The following is a 14,462-nucleotide window of genomic DNA, read 5'->3' on the forward strand; positions in this document are numbered from 1 at the left end:
AGCTGCTCTTGGGGCAACCGGTAACATTCCCTCCTGCCACCAGGAGCCCTGTTGGACTTGACTGTGAGAATAGCCCCTGTTGAGCCAGGCGTGGCTTTCCTGCCTGGCTGGTCTTCTTTGTCACCAAACCCATGCCAAACATGGCTTGGAAAGCCTGGGCCTGTGGCAGCTGACAGTCACAAACATGGCCCGAAAGTTAAAACTCAGCATACAGGAAACCAGATCCTGGTGGAGTCAGTAAATTAGCATATTCATCTGAGTCAGTTTCACTTAAACTAATTAAGGTTCCCTTTGCTCACCATCCTTTGTTGAATTTTCTCAAGCTTTTTATGATTCAATGAAACACAAGCTTGTGGATTCCTTCCTAAGACGCTTAATAGACCAGCATGTCAGCAAATAACTTCTTTTCAGGGAGGTGGTGAAATGCAGGGGTGACTGACAATTGCTTAATTCCTAGAAAAAAAAAAACACAACACCAAAGAGGGCAGGCTGGGAAATGAGTACAGAGACATGAAAGCTTAATCTGCAATTCTAGGTTTTAATGCAGAGGGGATTAATATAAAAATGGAGAGTGTTCCTATTGATTTCTGAGGAAAAAATATATCAGATTATTCCTTCTATGCGGTTTATTCATTAAGCATCGACAAAGACACCATTTCCCCATACTTTGGCTTTTCTTATCTGTCATCAGAGACAGAAATTGATTTTTTTTTTTTTTTATTTGGGGCTGTCAAATCTGAATGACGAAAATAGCTAGCAAATTAGCTAAAAGATTTACCGGGCTAAATGTATGCTTTTTGCTATTTGGTATAGTAAGAGTTGAGATTTTAGAAAGAGGATCTGTGGATAAGGCCTGGGCAAGAGGAAGAAGTCATTAAAATTACAAAGCCTTAGCACTTTTACAGAAAATTGAACTTTAGGGAAGAAAAATTGGGTGGTATTTGTTACATGGTTGATTCTTCCCAGCTGGTCTATGTTCAAATACTGGGCATCTTCCATATGTGGGAATGGCAGTGATGGCGACAGCAATCCAGCATGTAGGTTTCCATGTGGGGCTCACATAGGGCTTTAGTGATAAGATTTGGGCAGAACCCGAGAGCCTGCCTGCATCACTTCCAGAGTATTCAGTGATGTCTGAAGTTTCTCCCATTAGGATGACATTTATATCCTGGCTTCATCATTTGGGTTTCTGAATGTCCCTGTTATCAGCACAGAGAAATATCTTAAACATTAATAGGTACCAAAAGTCTAGATTAATTGCTTCCTACCCCACAGTGAGGAAAACCCACTAAAATAGAATGCATGTGCGCTGGGCAGTGGACAATGATTAAAATGATGGGAATAGTTCTGCTGAAAGTGGAAGGAGGGACAAAAATAAACATGCTGAGCATTCCAGAGCAAGAGTTCATGCTGTGGTTCTGGAAGATTCAGATATTCAGGGGGTGATGAATGAAAAATAGGTCTTTGGATCATAGCAACACATTTTTGTATGTTTTCTTTTCTTTTCTTTTTAACCATTAGCCATGCTTTTTCTGTTTAAAATGCAATTTAAGAAAAAGGAGCACTTGCATGGCCCAGTCGGTTAAACATCCAACTTTCCATTTTGGCTCAGGCCGTGATCTTAGGGTCCTGAGATGGATCCCCCAACGGCTCTGTGCTGGGTGTGGAGGCTGCTTAAGAATCTCTCCCTCTCCTCTGCCTACCCTCCTCCACTCCCCTGTTGGCATATGCACTCTCTCTCAAATAAACCAATGAATACATACATGCAATCACTATGATTGAAGGCATAACGATAGGAGAAACGGTTTTACCCCGGGGCACAGATACCTGTTCTGCATAAATTCCAGGCGATTCCAAGTATTTGTATCCAATTCTATCATATTGTAAGCACTATACTGTTATTTAAAACTTCAAAGCTGTAGTCAAAACACAACTAAAATGCCCCATTACATATATTTTCTTTCTAAAGAATCAACCAATAAAACTGGAAGCAGCCGTTAACTTCAGGTAATCATCTCCATCTGAGAGCTCAAGGCTCCAAGAACTACAAAGAACGTTTGCTGACAAGGTCATGCAAAAAGGATTCCCTGTTTTGATGTGACATTCAAAAACATTTTATGAGACAGTAGTGCCAACTTGACTTCTTATTTATTTATTTTTAAAAGATTTTATTTATTTATTTGACAGAGAGAGATCACAAGTAGGCAGAGAGGCAGGCAGAGAGAGAGGAGGAAGCAGGCTCCCTGCTGAGCAGAGAGCCCGATGCGGGACTTGATCCCAGGACCCTGAGATCATGACCCCAGCAGAAGGCAGTGGCTTAACCCACTGAGCTACTCAGGCACCCCCCAACTTGACTTATCTTTACAGTCACTCCCCCCCATCTGCGGGGAGAAGTTCCAAGACCCCCTCCCCCACAGCAGATGCCGGAAACCTCAAGATAGTACCCAACCCTATACACACTTTGGGTTTTTTTCCTTATCCATACAGACCTATGATAACTTTAATTTATGAATTAGGCACAGTAAGAGATGAATACCCAAACTAATAGTAAAGTAGAACAATTATAATAATATGCTATAATAAAATTTGAATGGGATCTCTCTCTCTTTCAAAATATCTTACCGTAGGGCCCTCACGCGTTTCGGAAGGCCGCGCCTGCGCAGGAGGTGAAGTGAGCCAATGACGCAGCATTGTGACGTCACAGTAGCTAACGCTACTGTTGACCTTGTGACGCCACAAGCCTGCGTCAGGAAGATCATTTATGTCTGACTGGGGTTGACCTCGAGTAACAAACTGCGGAAAGCGATGCTGTGGATAAGGTAAGACTACTCTTCTACGTTGTGATTTCTGGTGTAAGGATTTTTAAAAAAAAAGATTTTATTTATTTGACAGAGAGAGATCACAAGTAGGCAGAGAGGCAGGCGCAGAGAGAGAGGGAGAAGCAGGCTCCCCCTGAGCAGAGAGCCCGAGGCGGGGCTCGATCCCAGGACCCTGGGATCATGACATGAGCCGAAGGCAGAGGCTTAACCCAATAAGTCACCCAGGTGCCCCGTAAAGATTTGTTTTGTATTGCTAGGAGGCGAAAAAAGTCACTTCTCGAAACCTGCATGAAGAATAGTAGCTCGTCTTTAGTACAGAGCCCTGACGTGGGGTTTTCCCTCTTTTTCTGCTCTCATTGCATTCTATTTGCCGATAACAACTGGAATAATCTTCTAGAAATGTAAATAGGATTATTTCAACCTCTGCTTAACTTTCCATTGCTTTTCACATATTTAAAATTTAAACTCCCCTACTCGTGTTATGAAGGTGGAAGGATTGAGTCCTTTCTCACCAGCCTTATCTCGTGACACTTTCCCATTTGCTTACTTGGCTCCAATCACACAGACATCTTTCTGTTCCTAGATAAATGGCCTGCTTCCTTCCCACCTTACGCCTTTGTAGTTGCTGTTCATACTGCCTCGAAAGCTCTGCTCCCTGATTTTCGCATGACTGGCTGCTTCATCGGGTTCTACACTCAAATGGGTCTCTCCTTCCGAGTAAGGTCTTCCTTGCCCTCCAAGGCTAGGGGTAACTTTGAGCCCAGTCAACATCACATCACCTGGCTTTTTTCTTTTTTAATTCTGTTTTTCATTATCTGAAATTATCTTGTTCAGTCCTCCGTTTACTTTTTGTCAACCCTCTGCAAGAATGTAACTCCTTGGAGAAGAGTCATTGTCTCATTGTTTCCCTCCATACTTCTGGACTGATAACAGTCTGGGGTTATGTAAATATTTCTTGAGTGGATAAATGAATAAATTATTTCTTTTCTTGGTTGGTTAGTTGACAACCCGGTAGAAACTGCACAGTAGTAAAGTAGATGTATTCCAATTAGTTTGTATACACAGAGAGATTAGCAATTATTGTTACCAACTCCGAGGAGATTAGGTTTCTCTGACCTTTGACCTAGTAAGAATAGACTTTTGCCTATATAAAAAATAAATGGCATATAAAAAATATATATATATAAAATAAATGGCACTGGTTCGTTAAGAATGTAATCTCTTCAGATTAGTCAGTCTGAATAATTAGTAATACAAATTACTAATTAAGTAAATACCATACAAATTAAAAAGAGGGATGAGGAGGGAGTTCAAAAGAGGTTGGAGGGTAGACATTATATAGATCAGCCTAGAGAATTCTTATTCTCATTGTCGATGCCAAGGGATAAGCTTGTAACCTGAAAGGACATTGACAGAGGGCCTGGCAGTGACCCTCCGATGCTTTACATGAAGAAATGTGAGGCACGTGGTGAGGAAACCAATCTCTGTATTTAAGCAGCATTTAATATAGGGTAAGGAAAGTTTTTCGACAAAGGAAAGTGTTGGGGCTGCAGTGACAGAACAGTCTATGGAGTGTAGGAGAGTGAGTATGTATGTAGACTAGCGGGTAACAAGCGGCTAAAACAGATATGAAGGGTCTTCTGAAAGGGAGACAAAGTTTCTAAAAATAGAGGTTGTGTTTAGAGGGAGAAAGGGGCTATTTCAAGCTTTGTCCTTAATAGAGAGAAATGGAATATGGGGTTGGGAGCTAGTGGTAGGGAAATACATAAAACTCCTCTGCTCAACTTTCCATTAACTTTTTGGAGCAGTTAACAGAAGCAGATGTTTTCTTATTTACTTATTTGAGAGGGAGAGAGCACAAGGCGTGAAGGGGGGAGGGGGAGAGGCAGAGAGAGAGAAGCAGACCCCCCACTGAGCAGGGAATCCACGTGGGGCTCCATCTCAGGACCCTGAGTTCCTGACCTGAGCTGAAGGCAGACGCGTAACTGACTGAATCACGGTGCCACCCCTAGAGTCAAATGTTTTCTGCCCACTTGTCACCATTTTAAGCCACAGTGTAGATAATGGTTAGCACAGAGCTAGCAAACAATAACCGCCTTGGGCAACTGAACCCATTCCAGGGATGGCTTTGCTGATGTTACACTTTTTATGAGAAAGCTCCCCCACTTGCCTCAGGTAGTGACAATCAACAGGATTCAGCAAGGGGCCAAGACCAGTAGTGAAAGTCTTTCTACGGCTTGGTAAATTTATGAATGACCCTGCTACATTGAAAGTAACTCTGGCTATCCAGAGACTCCAAAAAGAGTTCCTGTTGCTTTGCGAATATGACTATGTAGACTTTGGCTGATGGACAAATGACTCATTGCCCTTGAAAATACTATGGAAATGCTATGCTTTGCATCTGTCTCAGGTTTAATTTGCTTTTGATGGACATTGTGATGGCAAACAATTTAAAGTAAAGAAAAACAAAATGTCATCTTTGGGGGCAGATGCTAGTATTTGAAGTCAAATGTGAGGGAAATGGTTTTAAAAATGTGCTATTTCTCTGTGTCCTTTTATGCCGCAGGGAAAAATTTTTATTCTTACTCTCATTTAAAAGTCTGTGACTGCAGCATTCATTGTAAATGAGAAAACATTGTCCACCTGAATTTTATAGTGGGTACACAAGGGTTTGGCAATAAATCGTTTAGGGGGCCCTGTAACTTCAATTACTGTTGTAATTCAAATAACTGAACAACTATTTGTGTGTGTGTGTGTAATAATATTCTGTGAAAGCTCACAAATTTTATTGGAAATTCCTTGTAAAACATCAGATGCTTTTTGTTCTGGAGCATTGGGCTCAAAATCTTTGATTTATTGGCTAGAATGAATTGTTCTAGTACTGAGACAATATGATGGCCCCTTTAATTCACTTAGCGTATTTGGCATATGCAGATGATATATTAATTAAAACAAAACAAAACAAAACAAAACAAAACATTAAGGATGCTTTTAAATAAGTTTTTCCATGAAGGCCTGAAAGGGTCCATGCCTCTTCTCCCAGGAAGTTTCCTTGACACCGGGAAAATCAGATTTCCTAAATATAACTTGATATTATCCTTTATTTACCCCAAAAGATAAGATGGCAAAACAGCACGCCCAATTCAATAATAGATAAGAAACACACACTTTATATTTTCTGACAGCTGTGTAACCTTTGGTCCATTTGGATGTTTAGAGAATTTTTCTTTTTGTACTTTGTGGGAATTTTTTTTAAAAAAGATTTTATTTATTCATTTGACAGAGATCACAAGTAGGCAGAGGCAGGCAGAGAGAGAGGGGAGGAAGCAGGCTCCCTGCTGAGTAGAGAGCCCAATGGGGGTGCTCAATCCCAGGACCCTGGGGTCATGACCTGAGCCGAAAGCAGAGGCTTAACCCTCTGAGCCACGCAGGTGCCCCATGTACTTTGTGGGAATTTTAAAGATACATGGCAAAGAGTTTATATCAAACAAAATGACCTACTTAAAATAGAAAAAAATTGAAACAGTTCCATTCATCTGAGCCAGCAGAAGCTGAAAAATCCTTGATAATGTTCTTCTCTACTGACTGTCTCACTGCAGAGAGACACTCGTTTAATTTTCTGGACACTCCTCATTTCGGAGGGACTGAAACATTATCAGCTGGAACACCCCTTCAGATGTGCACCCCAGATTCTCTCTAGGAGACCTTTGGGCTCTTCACTCTGCGTTATTATCTGATAAGAAAGGACTCATACCCACACACCAACTGTCACTCAAGTTCCTTCCATGCCAACCATCCTTGAAAGTGACCTAACTGTGCAGGTTTGTCCCTGCTGCTCCAGGGACACCTGGGCTCCCCGGCTTAGTGGATCCACTGCAAGGCTCGACCATGCTCTGTGACCCACTCACCACTTAGCTTTAGGTGATCTTCAGGATTTAAGATTTTGTCACCTTCTTAGTCTCAATTGTCCACATCACCCTGTCATTCTCTACTTTACTCTAATTACTTATGACTCACAGAACTCAGAGACCATTCAGAATGTGAAAAGTAGGAAAGGTCTTTAAGAAGTTGAATAATCTGACTTCCAAAAACTACACTTTCCTCCTTTCTGATATTCATTTCTTTGAGAACTTTTGCTGTTCTCCAGATCCTACATGGCTAATGTGAGAATAATCCTCATTAATGGAGATTCCTCAAGAAGTTGAAAATAGATCTATCCTACGACCCAGCATCAGTGTAAAACTGATGATTCACAGACCAGTAGCCCTGAAACAAATAATACATTATATGTTAATGAAAAAAGAATAATCCTCATTACTCACTTTCTAACAAATTGTAAAATTATTTGAATGGACATTGAACCTATTGCTAATTAATTCTGCTTGTTTTCTCTTGGAGCCAACAGGGGAGGACGTGGGGGGTGGGTGGAGAGAGAGAGAGAAATATGTCAGTGTGCACATATCCTTGTATACATGCCATTTGTGAAAAACTGGTGTCTAGTATTCTACAATTTTTTTTATTGAGATATAGCTGACATATAACGTATTAATTTTAGGTGCACAACATAATGATTCAATATTTGTATATATCACAAAATGTTTGCTGCAGTAAGTTCTGGTTACCATTCAACACTATACGTAGTTACAATGTTTTTTCTTATGATGAGAACTTTTAAGATCTACCCTCGCTAACTTTCAAATATCAAACACGGTATTGTTAACTGTAGTCACCATGTTATGTATATTTCATCTCTAGGACTTCTCTATTTATAACCAGAAGCTTGTATCTTCTGACCACATTTACTCATTTTTCCTACCCCTCACCCCAGAATTATAGAATTTAAAGGCCCATTTTCAACATGCCAATTATTGTATCAGAAAACTCTAGTTCCTTTTTGCTTTTTTAAAATGAAAATTTCGGGGCTCCTGGGTGGCTTAGTTGGTTAAGCAACTGCCTTCTGCTCAGGTCATGATCCTGGAGTCTGGGATCGAGTCCCACATCGGGCTCTCTGATCGGCAGAGAGTCTGTTTCTCCCATTGACCTCTCTCCTCTCATGCTCTCTCTCATACTCTCTCCCTTTTAATAAAATCTTTAAATAAAATCTTTAAAAAAAATGAAAATTTCGGTCTAAAACATGATTTCTTTAATCATAGTCTCACCTTTTTAGAACATTTTTTATTTTGGTTTTAAGTTTTATTTTATTTAAATTCAATTAATTAACATAGAGTATATTATTAGATTCAGAGGTAGAGTTCAGTAATTTATTAGTCTTATATGATACCCAGGGCTCATTACATCATGTACTCTCCTTAATGCCCATCACCCAGTCACCCCATCTCCCCACTCTTGCCCCTCCAGCAATGCTCAGTTTGTTTCCTATGATTGAGTCTCTTATCGTTTGCCATCCCTGTCTAATTTCGTCTTGTTTTTTTTCCCCCCTTCCTTTCCTCTTTGATCTTGTGTTTTATTTCTTAAATTCCACATATGAATAAGATCCTATGATAATTGTCTTTCTCTGGTTGATTTATTTCACTTAGCATAATACCCTCTAGTTCCATCCACATCATTGCAAATGGCAAGATTTCAATTTTTTTTGATGGCTGAGTAGAATTCTATTATATATACATACATACCACATATTCTTTTTCCATTCATCTGTTGGTGAACATCTGGGCTCTTTTTGTAGTTTGACTATTGTGGACACTGCTGCTATAAACATTGGGGTGTAAGTGACCCTTTGGATCACTGCATTTGTATCTTTGGGGTAAATACCCAGTAGTGCAATTGCTGAATTGTAGGGTAGCTCTATTTTCAGATTTTTGAGGAAGCTCCATACTATTTTCCAGAGTGGCTACATCAGCTTGCATTACCACCAATAGCACAAGATGGTTCCCCTTTCTCCGTATCCTTGCCAACATCTGTTGTTTCCTGTGCTACTTATAGTTGTTCTGACTGGTGTGAGGTGGTATCTCATTGTGGTTTTGGTTTGTATTTCCTTGATGTGAAGTGCTGCTGAGCATTTCTTCATGTGTCTCTTGGCCATTTGTATGTCTTCTTTGGAAAAATGTCTATTCATGTCTTCTGCCCATTTCTTTTTCAGATTATTTGTTCTTTGGGTGTTGAGTTTGAGAAGTTTTTTTTTTTAATAGCATTTGGATATTAGCCCTTTATCTGATAAGACATTTGCAAATATCTTCTCCCATTCTGTTGGTTGTCTTTTGCTTTTGTAGACTGTTCCCTTTGCTGTGCACAAGTTCTTTATCTTGATGAAGTCCCAAGAGTTCATTTTTGCCTTTGTTTCCCTTACCTTTGGAGGTGTGTCTGGGAAGAAGTTGCTGCCCCAGGATCACAGAGGTTGCTGCCTGTGTTCTCTAGGAATTTGATGGATTCCTGTCTCCCACTGAAGTCTTTCATCCATTTTGAGTTTATTTTTATGTCTGACATAAGAGAAAAATCCAGTTTCATTGCCCTGCCTGTGCTTGTCCTGTTTTCCCAACAGCAAATAGTCTCTTGTTGAAGAGACACTTTTTTTCCATTGGATATTCTTTCCAGCTTTGTTGAAGATTAGTTAACCATAAAGTTGAGGGTCCATTTATGGGTTCTCTAGTCTTTTTTTTTTTTTTTTTTTTTTTTTTACATTTTATTTATTTATTTGTCAGTGAGAGAGAGAGCACAAGCCAAAGGGAGCAATAGGCAGAGGGAGATGCAGGCTTCCTCCTGAGCAGAGAGCCTGATGTGGGACTCATCCCAGGACCCTGGGATCTAGACCTGCGCCAAAGGCAGACATTTAACCTACAGAGTCATCCAGCCACCCCCAGAGATGGTTTTTCTAAAACTAATTTCAATGTGACTAGATTTATATACAGTTTTATATAGGAACTGCTTACCTCTGCAGACAGATGGGCCAAAGTGGGACAGAAAGCTGCTATCCAGGGGCTCAGGTGCCTATTAGAAGTTGATTCCATTTAAAGTGGCAAATTTAAGAAAGGAAATAACAGTGATTCAGCATCCTTTCAGAAATATCAAAATTCTATGTAAAAAGAATCTATACTTAAATGATCTCAGGATATGAAATTCTATCAATTACAGTTTTCTCCCTATTAAGACTGGGAGTAATTTACTCATATTTGGAAGCTGAAGTGAATCTGTCAGGCTGCCAGAGTTGAGTGTTTGATAAACTAGTTTGTGTCAGAGTCGAGATTTGCTTACTCTGTGAGGGAGCCCCCCTCTCACAGTTGAAGTTGCGTCTGAAAAAATATCTGAGACAACTTCCTGGACTTATTCTGTGTTGTTTCTGTCAAGTCTGAAATTCGAAGGATGATGTTTGGGATCAGGCAGACAGAATATTTAGGTATTCTCAAAAATAAATGGACTCTACTTCCAGCATGAGAACGTTGACCTGAGTCATGAGCAAAGCAGGTGGGAGAGTGGGCAGGGCCGAGTGCTTACACACTTCCGAATCGTTTGCAAGATGTGATGTGCTCTGAGGAACCAGTGAATAGTAATCAGACCCATATTTATCCACCCTTGTAATTCTGAAGGTTTTTAAATGACAAATTCAGTAATCTTATAAAATGATAGATTATAAACCACTATTTTGTACTTCATAAATATATAAGCATGCATACTAGAATTCATTTTGATAGGAAATTCATGTCTTTTTAATCAGAAAATTGATGTCATTTATTATACCCCAAGTGTCATTCTATTATTCCTTTCTGGGAAGCCCTGAAGTAAGCTCATCAAAGAAAAGAGCACTACATTGTAAAATGATAAATTTTATGCCGGTTTGATATGAAAGAAGCTATGCTGTATAATGGGAAAAAAATGTCTTTGAAGCAAAAATTTTAGAAATGATTCCCTTACTCTTACTAAATTAAAAGATAACATCCCTTGATCAGAAAGAGTCACTCCCAGGGCCACTTTTCCTTTCCCTACCTCAGAGAATTTTTGTGAGGAGAGAGAGAGAAGATGTAAAACTGTTTATTCATTTATTTTTTCAAAAAATTACTGAGTGCTCATTTTATGGAAGTTTCTAATAGCAAATAGGATCTATAAACTATCTAAACTATAAACGCAGTTTACATAGCAGTGCATTATGGCTGTTTTCTTTCACCCCACACGGTGCCTTTCTAAGCAGTATATACAAACACACTGAGGAAACTAAGGGAGAAGAAACTGCGGACTTCTTGTTGGTTAATGGTGACCTCACACACAATGTCTTTCCCCCTCCCTTTGCTATTTCTTCAGTGCAGTCTGTAGTAACTTGAGTATGGAAACAATCCTCAATAAGTGGGTGACTTCCCAAAATTTGGAAGTGTCCTTTGGAATGGATGTTTTAAGTTACCAAAGTCTCACAGAAATCCCTGGAGTTAGATGTAGTTAGAACTGAACTGAAATTCTGCCTTAACATTTATTTCATCCATGGAGCCTTTACTTAAGATTGAGGAAGGTAATATCTGTCCTGGCTGAAAGCATTTATTAAAGAAACCAGTTATAAAGCACCTGGTGTCTGGCTCAATAGGGTAGGGGGCCTGACCAAGAGTGGTGAGGGTCTTTTCATGACACAAGCCCCCCTGGGGCTATCTTCTGTGGGATGGGGTATAAGATGGTGGGGTGGTCCTTTAAACTGTGAGTCCCCTTGATTTGCACTGAAACTTCTTGGGAGGGAAAATATCTCGTAGTTCAGTGAAACTGATGATTATAAGCATTCAAGAGTATGTAGCAAGAAAATCTCTCAGAGTGAACTCAGGACACTGCCAGTTCCACTCAGCCAAAGCCCACCAAGAACACACCTATAGATGGAGCCAAGGACACAAACTTTGGGGACAGTGAGGCATTTTGGTAAGAAGTAGTAAGGAAGGACTTTCAGTATTTGGACCTGTGCTGGGGATTTGGGAGATGGTTTAAGAAAGCAGAGCTTTACTCTAGATTGGCTGCTGTCAGGAAGGGGGTGGTGGTGGAGAGAGGTAGGTAAGTCTATGACTAAGGGAGTGTATTAATCTGCTAGGGCTGTCTGGAACATTTCCCAACACCACCAAGCAGTTCTCTAGTTCTCAGTGGACACCAACTGGGTGTCCTACAAATTTAACACTGTCTATGTGGAAACAGCATCAGATCTCTCAGGTTAATGGCTCAGTCCCATAAGGCTGTCTCTACTTCAGATGCCAATTCAAATTGTCCCCTCAATTTCTGACTGGCTATAAACTGATTTCCCTCAACTTCCTCCTAGGGTTTATTAATTTGCTATCCTGGCTCATAAAGCTCAGGAGAACATTTACTTACAGTGATTATCAGTTTATCATAAAGAATGCAGATGAATATCAGATGAAGAGGTATATGGAGTTCTGGAAGGGTCTCAAGAACAAGAGTTTCTGTCCCCATGGGACTGGAGTGAACCACACTCCAGGCACAAGATATTCTCCAGCCCAGAAGCTCATCAGATCTTGTTGTTCAAGAGTTTCATCTCCAGCCCACCACTCTCCTACCCTTCACAGAGGTTGGTGGCTGAGACTGAAATTCCAACTCTGTAATCACTTGGTCTTTCTAGTGACCATCTCCATCGTAGGGCTCTGTAAGGGCTCCACCCTAAGTCACTCCATTAGCATAAACTCAGGTGGACCCAAAGGGATTGCTTTGAAGAACAAGACACCCCTGTCACTTAGGAAATTGCTAGAGTTTAAGCTCTGTGTCAGAAACCAGGATGAAGACCAAATCTATTTCCTATTATACCACAGGCTGCTGTAACAAATTACCACAGACTGGGTAGCTTAAAAAACCGAATTTATATCTTCACGATTCTAGAGACTAGAAGTCTAAGGGCAAGGTGTTGTTAGGATTGGTTTCTTCTGAGGCCTCTCTCCTTGCCTTGCAGATGGCCCTCTTTGAGTCTTCACATGCTCTGCCTTCTGTCTCTGCATTTTAATCTTTTCTTTTTATAACAACTTAATTGACTCAATCGTATTGAGTTAAGACCCACTCTGGTGACCTCATTTTAACTTATCTTTTCGGAGATCCTACCTCCAAAATAGTCACTTCCGAGGTACTGCGGTTTAGGGCTTCAATGTATGAATCTTGAAGGGCCACAGTTCAGCTGATAAGAGATGTCTTAAATAATCTTATCCAGAAGTTCAGACTAAGGTAAGGCATTACTCATACTAGCGAGGGTAGGGGTGTTTGATCATTAATGTGGCTTTGCCACTGTTCATATTTTGCCTGTGTTAATTGTTTCTGTCTTGATTCATCCTGGCCATAGAACATCCTTATCTGATGTTGATGTTCTATGAAATTGTTTATGTTCAACAGGAGTACACCAAGTCCTACCTGGTAGTGCCAGGCCGATTCCTAGATGTTAGGGACTGCTGTTCTCTTTCTCAGCATCATTAAAAAAAAAAAAAAAGAAAAGAAAAAAGTCAAACGGAAATATACTAGTTCATATTGCTATCCTTTTAAAACTATCCAATTTAAAACTATGTGTTTTGGTCAATACATCATAGCAGTTTTTCCAAATAGGCTGGCACCTAGTAAGTGTGAATAAAACCTCTTCCTAAGCAAGATAAGTGAAGAAATAAGTTGCAATGAGAACTGTGATGCTAAACTATATCACCAGACTCTTGCATAAATTGGTTTATTAAGAACTGAAATAAGAAACAAAAGGCTATCTTGTGATCACTCAGCATAACAGGGAAGGCTGAGCACATACTGCTTAAGTGAGGGGTAAGCACATGACACCATAGACATGGTAACATCTTGGAAGCGACCAAGAAGCCCTTCAGTAAGTGACTGGATAAATAAACCGGTAAATCCAGACAATGGAGTGCTAATGGTTCAGTGCTAAGAAGAAATGAGCTCTCGTGTCATGGAAAGACATGGAGGAAACATAATTGTGTATCACCAAGTATAAGAAGTCAGTCTGCACACTGCTATTTGTATGTATTAAATGTTTCATTACAAAAACTTAAAAGTATTCTGACTTTATATATGTTATTACATCTGCCTTATACAACTTCCAAAGCTGACAGGATGCTCAGGCAGAGACACTGAGATATATTTAAATATCAGGAAGTTGCCAGTTCTGAGTGCAGTGAATTCTACTAGTCTGTAGCAAGGCTACTGGTTATTACCTTAAAGTTCTGTTTAAGAATAATTCCCAGGGCGCCTGGGTGGCTCAGTCAATTAAGCTTCCGCCTTAGGCTCAGGTCATGATTCCTGGGTCCTGGCATAAAGCCCCATGTCAGGGTCCCTGCTTTGTAGGGAGTCTGCTTCTACCTCTGCTTGCTACCCTCCTCTTTCCACCCCCCAGCCCCGGCTCATGCTCTCTCTCTCTCTCTCCATCTCTCAAATAAGTAAATAAACGAAATCTTAAAAAAAAAAAAAAAAAAGAATAATTTCCCATCCTTAACAACTATAAAAAAAGTGACAATAGTGACTGCTATCACATGGGGACATTAAAAAAAGGAGATTTCAGGAATATTACAACAATATTAAAGTTCCCTGTATGACTATGTGATACCAAAAAAAGTTTAAATAAGTCACCTTCAAGTTTAGCATTGGGGCCTGAAGAAGAAAAAGATATGAGGAATATGTCAGGACAACAGCAAAAGTCCGAGACATTGTTTTTGTGTGGAAAAAAATCCTCCTCGC

The 14,462-nt window shown here is 40.1% G+C and overlaps 1 long non-coding RNA gene across 3 annotated transcripts in view; it reads left to right on the forward strand.

Moving 5' to 3' along the window:
• Window positions 1-2,734: 2,734 nt before the first annotated feature.
• LOC309870047 overlaps window positions 2,735-14,462 on the forward strand; it is a 48,298-nt gene continuing 36,570 nt past the window's right edge. For all 3 annotated transcript variants that reach the window (XR_014314448.1, XR_014314449.1, XR_014314450.1), the window contains exon 1: window positions 2,735-2,819. This is a non-coding gene — a long non-coding RNA (uncharacterized lncRNA). The remainder of the gene's footprint in view (window positions 2,820-14,462) is intronic.

The sequence above is a fragment of the Mustela nivalis genome (genome assembly GCF_964662115.1).
Source record: "Mustela nivalis genome assembly, chromosome: 7".
Lineage (NCBI taxonomy): Eukaryota > Metazoa > Chordata > Mammalia > Carnivora > Mustelidae > Mustela > Mustela nivalis.